This window comes from Cyanistes caeruleus, chromosome 5, assembly GCF_971803275.1.
Source record: "Cyanistes caeruleus chromosome 5, bCyaCae1.hap1.1, whole genome shotgun sequence".
NCBI classification, from domain to species: domain Eukaryota; kingdom Metazoa; phylum Chordata; class Aves; order Passeriformes; family Paridae; genus Cyanistes; species Cyanistes caeruleus.
In genome coordinates, this window is record NC_141705.1 from 79,908,441 (window position 1) to 79,923,520 (window position 15,080).

The 15,080-nt window shown below is 39.1% G+C and overlaps 1 long non-coding RNA gene across 2 annotated transcripts in view; it reads left to right on the forward strand.

The window, feature by feature from the left end:
• Positions 1-15,080, forward strand: part of LOC111929007 (uncharacterized) — a 134,920-nt gene that overhangs the window by 94,177 nt on the left and 25,663 nt on the right. For both annotated transcript variants that reach the window (XR_015286588.1, XR_015286590.1), the window contains 2 exons: positions 4,221-4,306; positions 5,613-5,694. This is a non-coding gene — a long non-coding RNA (uncharacterized LOC111929007). The remainder of the gene's footprint in view (positions 1-4,220; positions 4,307-5,612; positions 5,695-15,080) is intronic.

The window sequence follows — 15,080 nt, forward strand, 5'->3', positions numbered from 1 at the left end:
CATTGTTGTTAATGAATCTGAAGTAACTTGATTGTCATGGCAAATCCAGGCAGCCATGAGTGCTGCATTTTAATCATCCTGACACACTGCAGTAAGGCTCGGTGCTATTGCTGTTAATTCAGGGGAGATGAACACACTGATGGTGACATTTGAAACAGAAGGGACAGTAGGCACTTTATGGTACAGTGCAGAAATGTGCTACCAAGATGTCACAGCTACAGCTACCACCTCCTGAGTGTTGAAATGGATGTGGAAATCAGTAGCTGAAATAAATTGAAACTACTACTCTAGATCACTTTACTATTTCACTGCCAAATATTCTGCCTTCTTAATACATAGTCCATCTTCTGATTTCTCTCCTGTGGCCACACTGACCATGTCTTCTCAATGGGGAAAAAAATACTAGAGCTCTTCAAGTCCCTGGTACCTCTCAGAGCAGATTATATACAATTTTAGTAGTTTCTCCACAGATCAGAGAAAAAAAAATTGATTTTTTTCTGAGTTCTTCAGAGTTCAAAGTGGTAGATCAAGAGTATGTGCATGGTAGGGGAAGGTAAAAAGACAGTCAGTGCTCAGATGGTAAAAATACCAAATCAGAAATATGAGGTAACCACTCATTGATGGCTACTAAAGAAAAAAACCATAATATTTACTTGGAGACTGATCATGTTAAAGAAACATGTTATCTAGAATAAAATGGAATTTGTGCATGGGTCCCACTGTAAAATATGCTGAGAAGCCCCAGTTCCCGTTGTGTGGCAATTCTGCAGTAGCTCCACTGTGGGCACAGTCATTTCCACACCAGAAATATTTTTGTATGGATTATATGTGGCCACGTCCAGGGGTAGTGGAGGACAAGACTTGAAATTCCCTCCCTGATTTATCCCACCATGGTTCCCATGTGCAGACAATCTGACTTCATTCCTTATGCCTCATTTGTGCAAACTCCTGCAAGAGAAGTCGAGAGAAGAATGTGAGTAGGTTTAAATCTCAGAACGCGGATGATTTCTCTGAGGGTTGTGGGCACTTAGCACCTGCAGGACTGAGCCTCAAGGCACTTATTTTTCCTTCACATTCAGACAAGCCTTCAGTTCTTGAAAAAGGGATGCTCAGGGTTCCTGATGTTGTAATTCTATTAGGGAAAATGCCTGGAATACGAGGGAAGCCAGATGTTATGTTAACATGTTAACTAGCCCTAGCACGATCCAGCTTCTCTTACTTTTCATTGCAAAAGTGATGAAGTCAGCTTTGCATGGAAGTTTTCAGCATTGTGGAATGAAGGGCAAGACATCCACTAAATTCTCCACTGGACCATTTTCTCTGGGTGAAATTTGGGGTAATGATTTTGGCAGAGGGAGAGAATCCTTGAGAACAAAAACTCTGCCTAGCAGCATATTCAGCTTGATTTCAGTGGGAAAATGGGCAAGGATGGGTGATTTGGATTTCAAATACTGCACAGTTGTTTTAGAGGATGGTTTCTGAGTAGCCTGAAAAGGGAATTTGGAAATAGTTTCTATCAAGAACCTTCTGTTCCAGTTCTGTATGCTTAACAGGCACTGTAAGGACGCTGTGCACAAAAATTAGCTCCTGAAACTTCGTTAATTAGCATACTTGGTTATGCTGGTTTATTTCCTCTGGACAATGGGGATATTTGGATATATTATTTTTCTGTATTGGAGGCAGTGCCCTTAATAATTTAGCAATACCATTAGCAGACTATCTCTACCTTTTCTACAGATCATAGTGTACAAACAGTATAAAGAAGCTCTTCTTTTTAATGAATCTTCATATTGCGTAAGGACATCAAAACCCTGTACCCTTAACTATAGTACAAACATAGATTGGTCTGGAGTTACATTTTTTACCCTCACTGCAGCTTCCAAAATATTTCAGATTCTGATTTTCATATACTATCTGAAAAGCCTAATTTAATTCTACTGCTATTATAGCAGATCAGTATTAGCAGCGTAGTCAGCTTGACTTGAGCGCGGAAGAAAGCGCATGTGGGCTGGGAAAATGGGCAAGGATGGGTGATCTGAGAGCTGGTTTTGTTTCTGTTGTACACAAAGCTGCACCACTGTGGAGTTTGGACCTCTGCAACCACCAGAGAAGCCTGGAGAAGCCATGGAAAATCAGATGAATGATTCTGAAATATATGCAAAAAAAATTTCCTAATTATTTATTTGAAGTGCCCAGCCAGTGGATTACATTTGCCAGAGCCTGTGGTCAGTGCTGAGAGAGCAAATAGTGCTGTGGGAGAAGGGGTAATCCATTTCCATCTGAACTGATTGCGGAGTTACTGTACATCCAAGTCCAAATTAAGGTTTTATAATTTTAGATGTGGCGTGCCCAGTCAAAACTCTTGACTACATGATTGCAGTGACAAGTAAAATTTTATGATAAGGAGAAAAGAAAGAAAAATGAATCTTTGTAAATTGAGTTATTTTGATAAGAATGTGAATATCTTGATTTTGGTTGTGTTTGGTTAATTTAAACCACTCTTGTTTGATGGGAATTCATGTTAAGTCAATATACACTCAATGATAGTTAGAGGTTCTGAGCCTGGACATGTGTTTTCCAATGCAGATATCATGAAATAGAACATAAAATACAAATACTTTTTCTGTCACTAAAACTAAAGTTGCACATAGTGACAATTTGAGTTACAAATTATGAGTTGATTTTTTGGTTTAGATTATGATTCAAATAAATCTTTCACCATTATATTCTGTGTACTTTGGAGGAGGGATTATAAAGAAATAGGAGAAAGTTATAAAATAGAAATTGATAAAAGGCTTATTCGGTGTTTGGGAGTCCTGCGCAAGCAGCTAAAAAAGCCTTTGGAACAGAACCAATCTCTGTGAAAGCTTTATTGATTACACAGAGAAAAGTCCATTTTAAACACTTTCATAGCCCTGTGTTGCCTGAGGAAGCAAAATCTATTACACTTAGATTATGAACTTTTTGTTTATGAACTCAGCTATCTTAGTGGACAGCTGGAAGAAAGCAGCATTATTATTTCTTCTGTCTGTAAAGCAGAGTTATCAAAAAGCCCCTATTTTCCCCATGTGTCTACTGCTGCTGTTTCCATACATAGTGTGAGGTGCTTTGCCACATGCTCCAGCTGCAGCTGGAATGGCTGGCTCCTGGAATGGCTTTCAGGTCAGGGAGCTTCTCGGGTCCCCCCACACCTCCAGTGGGTAAGGTCTGGGCTGTACTCCCTAATTAGTGTTTGTGTAATTGCTCCGGTTGCTCCAAGCATTTTTCAGGCTCCAGGTTGTTGTGTTGTGTTAGGAGAATGACTCAGATTTATCCATGGTTAAATAAGCTGTGAAATGAGCTGCCCAAACAACTATCACTCATCAGGGTGATAATGCTGCTCTACAGAAAGGTTTTCCACCTCTCTTTGACCTAAGGAAAGGTCTAAGCCAGGAAGATGAGAGAGAAAAAGTCATTACTTTTCTTTCCCTTAAAAGGGGTGAATGTCAGGCTGCAGTGGAGGAGAGCCTGGACTTGCAAGGTGCAGAAAATCTCCACTTCCTGGGGAGAATGATAGAAGCTGCTGGAGGGTTGGGAAAAGAGGAGACAAGGGCTCGCTGAGGCTCGGAAGGACAGCGGGGTCCCTCTCAGCTGAAATCACCTGTGAAACTCATGGGCTGCGCAGGTCAGCTCTGCCTGCGGTGTCTGAGATTGCAGCCAGTGGGACTGAACTAATTCCCAGAGAGCAGCAAAGGTGAATTTTGTCTATGCTATGTGGTCACATATTTCTTCTGGCCCCCAGTGATGGGGCTGACATTTGGCATCTCATTGAGGGTGAAATGATGTGACCCGCTTCTTCCAGCGCCGGGTCTTTTATCAATTTGGGCTCATGGCATCAATGCAGCTGAAATTGGTACCTGTAAGTTCTTTAAGTCTCAGGAACTCTGAAGTTGATTAAATTGACTCTGAACCAGCATCTTCAAACACTTCTGCCTGTCCCCTGCATTCCCCCAAAGCTCAAAGCATGTAGAGAAAAGGGTAGGAATGATAAAACACTTAACTTACTTCCAGCTAAATCTTTCTTTGGAGCTTATAGTCCTTTTCCCTCCAAGTGACCCTCATTTCTGACTGTGAGAAACAGACTGTGCTGTTCACAGCATGTTTTCTCTCTCCTCTTGTGATACCTTGCCAGTCTGAAAAGTTTTAATGTCTCCTTGAATTTTTTTTATTTTTTTTTTTAGCAACAAAACAGAAAAGGATGTGAGAAAGATTTCTCACCTGTAATATCAAAAAAGTTAGAGCCTGCTCATTAGGACAATAGCACCAGGTAACTGCACTTTTACCACTGATATATGTCTCATAGAAGATGTGGATAAACACAGAAATACTGGGAAAATGTCTCAAAGCACTCACAGTTCTGTTCTCTTTTACTCAGATTCTCTTTTCGATGTAATTCTGAATGAAAGCTTTAGCAGAAGAGTTCTGGCAGATTGTCAGGCATTCAAGTAGATTAAACTTCTTAGACTGAACAAAGCAGGGAAGTTTTGCTGGAGAATTTGAAAATAATGGAATGAACTGATAGAATCCTTACAAAATGAACAAACTCCCTACATTTAAGATCTTGGCATAACAGCTCTAATTTCTGTTAGCTGTGATCTTGCAGGGTTTTTATTACAGTTCTACAGAGGTACGTTTAAAACAGAAAACATTTAGAACTTTGCAAAAATAGCATGTTAGGATTGTGCAGCACTTTTCTCTGTACAAGCCATCGTCAAAATTAATCAAAATATTTGCTCTTGATATGAGCAATAAGGATCTGCAAAAATTGCTGCAAGTGTAGCAAAAGGTATGATTAGATGAGTGGGAACTGTTTTTTCCTCAAAATGGCTTTATTTCGATAAGTTTTTTACCAGCAGAGGCTCAGTGATGAATGTGCATTGCTACCTGAAGCCAGTTTAGAAGGAATTCCAGATCCTTCATAGTAGGCAATATGGGAGTCATCAATTTCTAGGGAAAGATCAGTCCTGATTTCAATGAATTAGACTTCTCAATTATTAAAAAATAATAAAAAAAAATAATATATGTGTATATATATATAATTCTGTCTCACTAAATGTCTCAAATGGGATTTTGTGTTTGATTTCTGCTACAAGAGTGGTGAAACTGTTCATTTTATTAAGCCATGTTTCTTTAAAGGTGTTTTATCCAGTTTACAACTTACCAAGTGCTTTAAAGCTGCTGGAACTGCTCTGTGATTAAATAAGGGCCTCTAAATAAATGTTTGTGATCTTTAAACAAATTACTTTGATTTGAGGTTTCTGTCTGACGACACCTGATGTATCTGTGTTGTCTAAAACTCTGCTGCCTGAAAGGAGGGATAGTATTGACAAGCTTTAAATTGGTCTCTTTGGTTTTACTGAATTTTAATTAAAAAAGAATTGGAGTTCTTTAAAGTAGACATTGGAAAGGAAGATGATATTGGTGAAAAAATTGCGTGGGTAATTTACAAATATGTCTTCCAGTACCAGCCAGACGTTTTCAGTGCAAACCAGACTTAGGAGGCTAGGTTAGTCAAATTTAATTAATTTGCCTTCGTGTGTCTTTTGGCATGTTGTTAATCTTCTTCTTTCTAGGTTTGCACAGGCTTTAACAACCAGACCAGAAACACGGCTCTGTGAACAGGTGCTGTGGGCTGGAGACAGCTTTGAACATCAGGTATGTGCTCACAGGGAGTTAGAATGGCTCGAATTCCTTCTCTGAGCTTTTCCTGCTTCTCCTGTGTTTATGGGCAGGGAAAGCAGTTTTGAAAAATACAAAAACATCTCCCTTCTTTCAAAAGTGTGAAGAGAGATACTGGCCAGGAATATCAAAAATGGGCAGAAGGGGGTTTACCCATATTTTGTGCTCCTTCTAACTCAGTCATTCATGTAACTACATGTATTAATCACAAGTTTTTGCCCCAAAAGAATGGGAGCAGAACCAGGCATTCCCTGGAGCCACTCTGTGGCAGAACTGATTTGACTGCGTGTTCCACGTGGACGTAAGTGTGAGACTTTGGTGATTTAATAACCAGTGCCCTGAAGATTTTCTGTCTTCTCTAGAACCACTTTTTTTTCAAGAAATGATCTAAGCTAATTACTTTCAGCTAGTATTTTTTCTTCAATTTATATTATTAAGACTCCAGGTTAAGAGTTTGGTTTAGCACGTAAGCAATGGCGTGTGTGAAGTGATTAAAAAAATCCCACTAAAAAAAGATTCAAGAGATGGAGAGCAGCAATGTAAATAAGTAAGCTAAAAGGAAAAATTTGTTTTCCATTTCTCTCTGCAAGTTGAGTTAGCTCTTAGTCTGGGCAGGCTTTTGATAGATTGTGCCCTGGAACAGTAAAAATAAAATTTACTTTTACCTGTATTATCAGCAATGTGTGGTAAAGGCTTGATTGCACCCCTCACCTACCATATCACCTCTGTAATTTATTATCAACACAGAACAGTCTAGATCTTCCAAGTAAATATTAAGTTTCTGTAGCCATGCCAATTTATGTAAATTCTTAAAAAGTAACTTCAAAATTAAGTACTTGCCTCATTAGTCTGATCTGCAGGAAATAGAGCATTATCAATTATAAATAAAATACTTTAAATGCAGCTTAATTAGTTCCATTTGTGGAGCAAATTAGCTAAATATGGTTCTGCTATTATAAAAATACCACTAAGATAGCCATAATATATTTTGCTAGATAAGTAATATGGTTCAGCTTCTCTTTTAAATGGGCACCTTTATGCCTCATCTCTGATCCCTTTGAGGCTGGACTTTGGTCAGCGTCTTTATTCATAGTATCATTTCATTACTCTGTCATTGTTTACTGCAGGAATTCATGAGGATGTTGGTATCTTCAAGACACATTAATCTCACACAGTTTATTAACATTTCAAAAGATCTTCCTCGGAGTCACAGATAACATCATCTGTGGGAGAATAATCTGATTTTTTTGTATTAAGTTTGTTAGCTCTGCTCAGAAGCAGTAACAGCTTTCCCCTGAACCAAGAGCTTGGTTTCCTAATTTCAATTCTAGTGATTCGTTTAGAGCATCAAAAATGAACTTCCTGAATTAGAATTGAATTAGACCTGAATTAGAAACTGACATCCTGGTGCAAAACTTTGGACAAAGGGATTACAGGTGCTATTGGTGTGAAGAGGAAAATGTGCTCAGTCAGAGATTGAGCCTAATGAGGCACCTTAGTGAAAACTGGAGGGGAAATGAGACAGCTTCTGCAGAGGAAGAGTTAAAAGAACAGCCAGGCCACAGGCAGGATAAGAAGCAAAAGGTGAGATGAGAGAAGTCAGGCTAGCAGAAGAATGAAAAGAAATATAACTAAGGAAGAATGTTAAGGGTGACTGATGGGTCAGAGGGTATGGAAATCTAGTGATGGATCAGAGGCTGGAAAAGAGAAAGCCACAGCAGACTGTCAAGAGGAATTTCTATTCACAGCTGGATTTTGGCTGGTGTGGAGGGGAAGGGGCCTCAGGCAGTTTCTGTAAACAGTGAGCTTCCAGGCCAGAGGGAGAAGAGCTATACCGAGTCCATGGCGAGGGTGGAGGCTCCAGCATCCAGAAGGGCCAGTGAAATCACACAGGGGGTGCAGATCTGAGGGGAAAAGGTGGTTCTGGTGTACCAGCTCATCCTCACATTCAATTCCAGCCCAAACAGAACAAGGACTTGACAGCCGGATATAAAATATACAAATATATGTATAAAATATACAAAATAGGACTGGGGGAATACAGAGGTGGGGCAAATTCACCTGTTTGCTTTAGTGCCCAGGAGACACTACCACTATCAGCTGCAGTTCCACACTGAAGGGAAAATGATGCACAGAATTTGATTATTTTAGAGAAAGAGTTTGAGGCTTTAAATTGTTGGGTCCTGTAACCCATGGACATATGTGTTATGAATATATGAAATGCATTTAGTGATAAAAATTGAAGGAATGGCTAGGATGACATGCCAAAATTTCTGTATGAAACAGGTTTTTATCTTTCCAATTAATATCTGAGATACTGTGAAAATAATGGTTTTTTCTTGTTGCTTAGTAATAGATTAATTTTTTTTTTTTAATGGAGGTTTCAGATATCAAACTAGATTTATGGAGAACTGTTGTTCTCCTTCATTATGTGGGTTTTTTAATGAAGGTTCTAGGTGGTAAGAACTCTATCATATCTGCACAACGAAATCACATGAATCTCTGAAGGGCTTTTTTATATATTTTAGTTACATCATGAGAGAAGGAAAACGCCAGAGCTATATTTGTCCTTTTAGAAGACACTAGATACTAAAAGAAAGCCATCTTAGCAAACAAATTTTTATGATGTAAGCTGGGCATGAATTCAAAACACTATTACACTTGGAACATAAATGTGTTAAGCTGAAATAACTAAATCAGAACAGACAATAAATAAAACTCGGGGGGTGTGCTTTTACTGCCTTAGCAAAATGAACTCCTCATAATCATGGAAATTATCACAATATCACTAATGGAAGGATCTTTCTGGGAAACAGAGCAGGCTGTCTCATTCCAGCATGTTCACACATTATCCATAGGGTTCAATCAGTGACATTCTTTTATCTGTTGCCAACTGCCACATACAATTACTTATATTTATCCAGCAATTGTGATGAAAGCATCAGCCAACAACAGCAAAACCACAAAAGTCACCTCCAGAGCAAATCCATCTCAGTTTATTTATTCCACTGAAGAATGGCACTACCCTGAACCCCTGAACAGATGGGGAGCATTTAATATTATGGTACAATAAAAAAAATCCTTAATCAAAGAACAGTACATTAAAAGAATTAGAGAAGGTTAATACTGGTGGCTTAATGCAGGGGAACAGCTTTTTTATTGAATTCCTTTGGAACACATTTTGCTTTTCTGCACACTTCAGCATGCAGCATTAGCTGAGGCAAATTGTGGTTGAGCACAGGACAAGGACAAGAGAGGCAGAAGGTGAAGAACTGATGTAAAGAGAGATCCAAGCATCATTTCCTGATCAGACTAAGACTTGGATGCGTTGTTTGATCCTAATTTTAGAGCTCTTAATTAAAAGCATCCTCCCATACCTTTGGATGCTATTTGCAAAGGGGATGCTTAAACTCACTCTAGTTGAAACCAGCAGAGCTTCCTGATGCTGTAGAGTATGGTTGCAAAATCAGAGTCTACATAGATCCAAATTGTTAGGAAGTCTATTTGAGAAATGACCAGGACACTGGAATATGTTGTTTTTTTTTTAATTTTCCCACTGAACATTTGGTTTGTGAAAGCAAGAGGGCAGATGTGAGTGTAGATTTAAGAGGTGCTTTTCCACTGAGTTCCTGACACCTGTTCCGAATTTCTGTAGTGTTCCTGGCAAATCACATCAAGTAAAAATATTCCTTAAATTGTTTCTCCTTTTTCAGCACCAATCTACACCTTTTCAGCCTCTCATTGCAATAAAATGTTGTTCTGTTTTTAGATCCTACTTCCAAGTATCTGCTATTCCTTATTTTCAGGATTTGGATGCTAATGGGAAAACACTAGAAATAACAGTCCTTAAAATTAATTTATTCTAATTTTAAAATTTTTCTTATGGCTTTTATATTGCATTCTTTACAAATTAAAAAGTCCTCTTTTGTTGTTTATTTCATTTTTTATTCCTTAACAGCTTTTGTTTAGTGTATGCAGGAAAATGCTGGAAAATTGAATTTATCTATTAGATATATGAACTCTATTGATTGTTTCTAATGCTTCTCAAATGTACCGAGCATGACTAAAATCAGGTCGGTCTACATCCCTATTATTATTATTTTCCTTAAACCCATGTAATTGTTCATCATGGCTTTTCCTAAATTTCCCCAGAGACCACACATAAAAGATAAATATAAAATTTACTTTTAATAGCCATATAATCTGAATAATGCTGGTCAGGAGAAACATTGTTGAGATTTTTTTTCTGTAGTGATTGTGGACATAGACACAACTAATTGCCCCTGGTTATTTGAACTGCAGGAATTAAATTGGGATGTATGTTCTGTTTCCCATCTCTTCCACTGATTTTCAGGTAAAAAAAAAAGGCAAAATAATATTAGTGGTGTCCACTGGTATGAAATTGTTATATTTTTCAGCTATAAGTTGAAATTCAATGAACTAATTTCAGTGTTATTAACTCTGTAGGGTTCTTTGCATCAGTGCCTGATCCTGAAGGCAGCATTATTCTTGAATCACAAAATATTGCATGTTGTGCCATTTCCAGGGTTTCCATTTGCTATTTCTTTCCCACCCATTGGCACCTGGGAGATCTCAAATATAGACACAAAAAAACCAAAACCCTAAAAAGCCAAGCAAAAAATCGCCAACAAGAGTTAAAAATAAAATAAATGATGTTTAGAATCGGTAATTCTGTTCATTCCTCTCTGAGGATCATTAATTTTGTGGTCTAGTGTCTGTAAATTCTCTTTAATTTGCAATCAATTCTGAAGCCCTGTAGAGGTGCTGGCAGCAGAACGTGGCTGTTGGCTCAGTCTTGTCTGTGGAGATGCAGTTTGGACCAGAGTCGTGCCTGGTTTCTGGTGTTGCCCAGTGGCTTTGTTTCCTTTCATTCACCTGCTTTACCCAGAATTGGGATGATCAGGAGTTGATTAGTACCATACACAGTACATCATTTTCAAATCTGTGTGAAGCAATCCTCACCAGCTACATTTTTGAGCTGGCACTGCTTGATTCAATTTGGAATTAAGACCCACCAACTAATCTGCAATCCTACCCAAAATAGATGCCAGCTCAATTGAAATAAACTGTGTAACAGTCTGGGGAAACTGACATACCTGTGCTACTCAAAAAAATTAGAAATTTTACTTGCAGCTTCTTAAACCCCATGAAATATGCTGACTCTGACTGTAAGAGGGTATGAAGGTTAGCACATTTTGTGATAAAGAAATAGAAAGAAGCCTGATGAAGAGGAAACCACCATTTGAAATTTTGGCTGAGGCTGAGATTTGAGATGCTACAAAAGAGTGATATTCCACATAAGTAGGAGATTGAATATATGTGACTGATTGACACAGGTCTGGGACTTTTTGCCTGGAATCTCAGTAATCCATCTGTTGCTTAAAATAACACTCTGAAAACCAAGTCAGTACCGAACAAATTGCTTTACTTGACCTGTGGTAGAAGAGCCCTTTCTCACAATGTGCTGGCCTTAGGAACTGAACTTGCAGCCTACATTTGTGTATGTGAAAATAAAAAGGAAAATTACTTCAGGCTGCTTGGCACCCAGGAGGCAAAAGGCACAACATCCCACAGGCTCAGGGAGCTGAACTCTCCTCACTGACAGGAAGGCTGTGCCGAGGCTGCGTGAGGAGAGAGGTCCCTGCAGTATCCTGAGAGGCCAAAATGCAGCTGTGGGCACTGCCCTGGGCTAGGAGCAGAGGAATTGTGTGCCAGGGTCTGTGCCCAAACCTCTGCCCTGGCAGAGCTTGGCTGCCAGCACGAGCACAGCTGTACTGCTAAGAGGAAGGGAAAAGGTTCCTCACCGGATTGCAGCTCTAAAGCTTTATTTCCCCTTGATCACAGTGATGTCTCTCACCATTAAATGAACTACTTTTCATGTGTTTTCTCACTCCACAGTTGCTGGTGGGGGGGAAAAAAAGAAAAAAAAAAGGTGCTTGTGATGTTTATTGTTTCTTCTGCGGAACAGAAAATAACACCACCCCGCTGCCTTGCAGCGCTCATCGCGCTGTACAGTGACGCACTTCCCACAGGGGAACAGTAAGTCTCGATATTTATGTTTTGACAGACTTTTTAGCATGGTTTCCTATGGAAACTAGACTTGCAGACTCATAAAGGGAAATTGCAGAGATGGAGGAAAGAAGGGGAGGGTGGGGGAGATGGGGCAAAGGAAGGGGTCCTTTCTGCTTGTCTCTGTCTGTGTGACCCCATTGTTGTGCCACTGGCTGCTCTCTCCCCCTTGGTTAAGAGAGGTCCCTTTTTGTTCTCCAGCAGTTGGGAAGATGTTAGCCAGAACTTCCCTGACATAAGGAACAACTCATAAAAATCTAGACTTTGTTAATTCATGTGTTAGCAGAACTTCTTTCCCTCTTTAGTAATTTTTTTTCCCTATGGGAACATCAGCAAAATCTACAGGAATGTGAAAAAAAAAAATTGTTTTTTCTGAAATAGCTTTCTGAAATGAAAAGCCTTCAGCTGTTAGACTATATACAGACATGTACACGTGTGCACAGACATGCCAGGGTTTTTTTTGTTAAACATATGCACACACATAGACACTGCAGATGTTTTTTTCTCTGAAGAGACTTCCACGGTCTAAAGTAATGTAATAATCCCATTATTTTCCTGCTAGGGTTTTCTTTCTCCATCTGGTAGACTGGTATTCTGCAAAGTGGTTAAAATAGCCTGGCTTTTAAAAACATTTTGAATTGTCTGGTCTGATAGACTTGAGATGAAGGTAGAATTATTTTTGAGATAATCAATTACTGTGCTGAGACACAGCTGAAATTCAATCCAAATGTCTGAAAGTACAAATCTCTCTAGACCATCTTGTTGATTATAAACACATCACATTCAGAACAGCTTTTTCTTCCCATAAATCTACAGGATTTTATAAACAAAGGAAAAGAAAAATAGCCAAATTTTAAACTGATTGTGTTGGAAATCTTGGCTTCTCCCCAAAATAGATCCAAATTCAGTCATGTAGATGGCATTTCTTGAAAATGGATGGTGTCCAGATGCAATACCATATTCCAGAGCTACTATGCTGTGTTTTTTAAACACTACACTGTTGTTTAAACTGCAAAGGTAATATACAGGAATGGAAAAGAAAGACAAACTTCCCAGCTCGTGATGCTCTGCTCTATCCTTGCTTTGAAGAGAAATAGAATTACAAGTGGATCTCAAATACCAGTAAATCTATTATTTTAGGTTGTAGTACAACTGTGTATGTTATTTCTGTTAGAAAAAGGAAGTCAAATTAATCTTGTTTACCTTCTGCTGTTATCCATCTAGTAAGAGTAAAAGTAGAAAATAGTTTTGTAAAATTTCTTTGAATAAGTAGTGAACCTCTGATGGAATGAAAAATGGCAGACAGTTGTTACATCAGGTTTGTAGGTGACTGGATGGACAGATCTGTGTACCTAGAGAAGTTCTTAATGCAGCAGAGATACTGCAAATGCTTCTCTGGCTTATTGGTAGCACTGAAAGCAGCATCTCACGCTAGACATAAAACCAGAGGCATTTTAAGTAGTAGAGTAACAATACTGAAACCTTTACAAACACCTAGGAACCCTGGTTTGTGATACAAAGTACACCTCTTTGAGTGACTGAATTCTTACATGCTGTGTGTGGTTTGCTCCTCTGTAAAGAGGGATGCTGGGAAAATACTAAAATGACCCGGTGAAGTTTTGAAATTGCAAAATTGTGTGGGGTTTAGGACCCACAGGCTTTTTGGCAAGTATTATGCCATTGTACAAATCCCTCATATCAGAGTTACCAATGAAGCTAAAAATTAACAATGTTAAGAAAGTCCTTCTTCCACACAAAAGATGGGTAACATCTTAAAATAGGAGAAAAATCTCTTGAAGCAACTCAGTTCTCAAGGAAACTTCCCATTTTAAAAATCCTGGTTTGGAATGATGAGGGGCACTTGTGAGAGGGGTTTTTTTTCCCCCAGATGTTAATATGCACCTCCTTGTTTGTTTAAGTGGCTCAGTGGCCATGAATCACGCCAGCATCGCCAGTTCTGCATTCAGGGCAGGATAGCTGAGCAAAGGGAGCCTGGGGCCACCCATTAAACACAGGGAAGGGCACCAAGCGCTGCCTGCCTGCCCATTTATCTGAGCATTGACCGCTCCCTGTGCTGAGCTGAGCACAAACCCTCTCCAAGAGTTTTGCCCCCGGCAGTTAAATTTGTATTTAGAGTAGCACAATCTACCCACATTTTGCGTTTCCTGGGGTTTCAGCCTGTGTTTGCAGGCTGTTTCATACCTCAGTAATGTGTGTTGGAGGGAAAAGGGATGGGAACTGGGTTGTGGTACTTCCTGGCAGTCTGTTACTAATTCTGTGCTTGAGAGATTTAGGCCTTGAGAGACTTAGAGCTGCTGTAGGACAAAGAGGGGCATGGGCAGCTCTGCCCTCTAAGAAACCTCTTTCCAAGGAGTGGTTTAGCTGAAGGACAAATTCACTGGCAAACCAAAACACTTTGACCCTCCTCCTGAAACTTCCGAGTACTTGAAGGAAAAGTCACATCAAGAAATCTTAACAGGCTCTGTGATTGGCACGGTGAGTTTGCTGACCCTTTGTACAACAGAATTCACGGAATGTTGGCTTTGTGATGGAATCCTGAGTAAGGCTCAGAATTGGGATGCAGAGTTTTCTGGGCTACATCATTCCATTGTTATAATCTCTTGTGATTCGAGTGAAATACACACATACATCACAGTCCAATCACACTTGGAGGCATCTACGAGTGACTAGCATTACTTTAAGAGCACACCAATGATATTTTTCCTTTTCTCCTGAGTCATTCCCCTTTCTAACGCATGGCACAGTGTGATTTATAAGAATTGGAATGTCTTCTAGTGATATGTAGTGACACACCATTCAGCAAGGAAAAAGAAGTTTCATCTTGTTATTATTCCATATTTCATTTGGTTGGCTCAGTGAACCTTTGCATATATATTCAGAGATCGTGCCTGTAGATGAATGTAGAGATAGAGTTAGCAACGGAACCAAATGCAGAATGTTAAAAATGATCTGGAAAAGGTTTCAAATTCTTCATTTCTGTGACAAGAACTACGACCAGACGGGAAAATGGCACCAAGTGAATGAATTGTAGTGACACTTAACTGTCATGGAGAAGAAAGGTAAAAATTTTAGTCATTATTTTTAGAACTTCAAGGTCACCATATGTGAGTTGCTGTCGGATGTTGCACCATGGAGAATTAGATAATTGTACCAAAACTAGATATACATTAGTTAATTTTGCATAATTTTTTCCATTAAGGTTTCCATTCTCAGTGCTAGAATTGAAATTTAAGAATGTATTTTTTCTATTA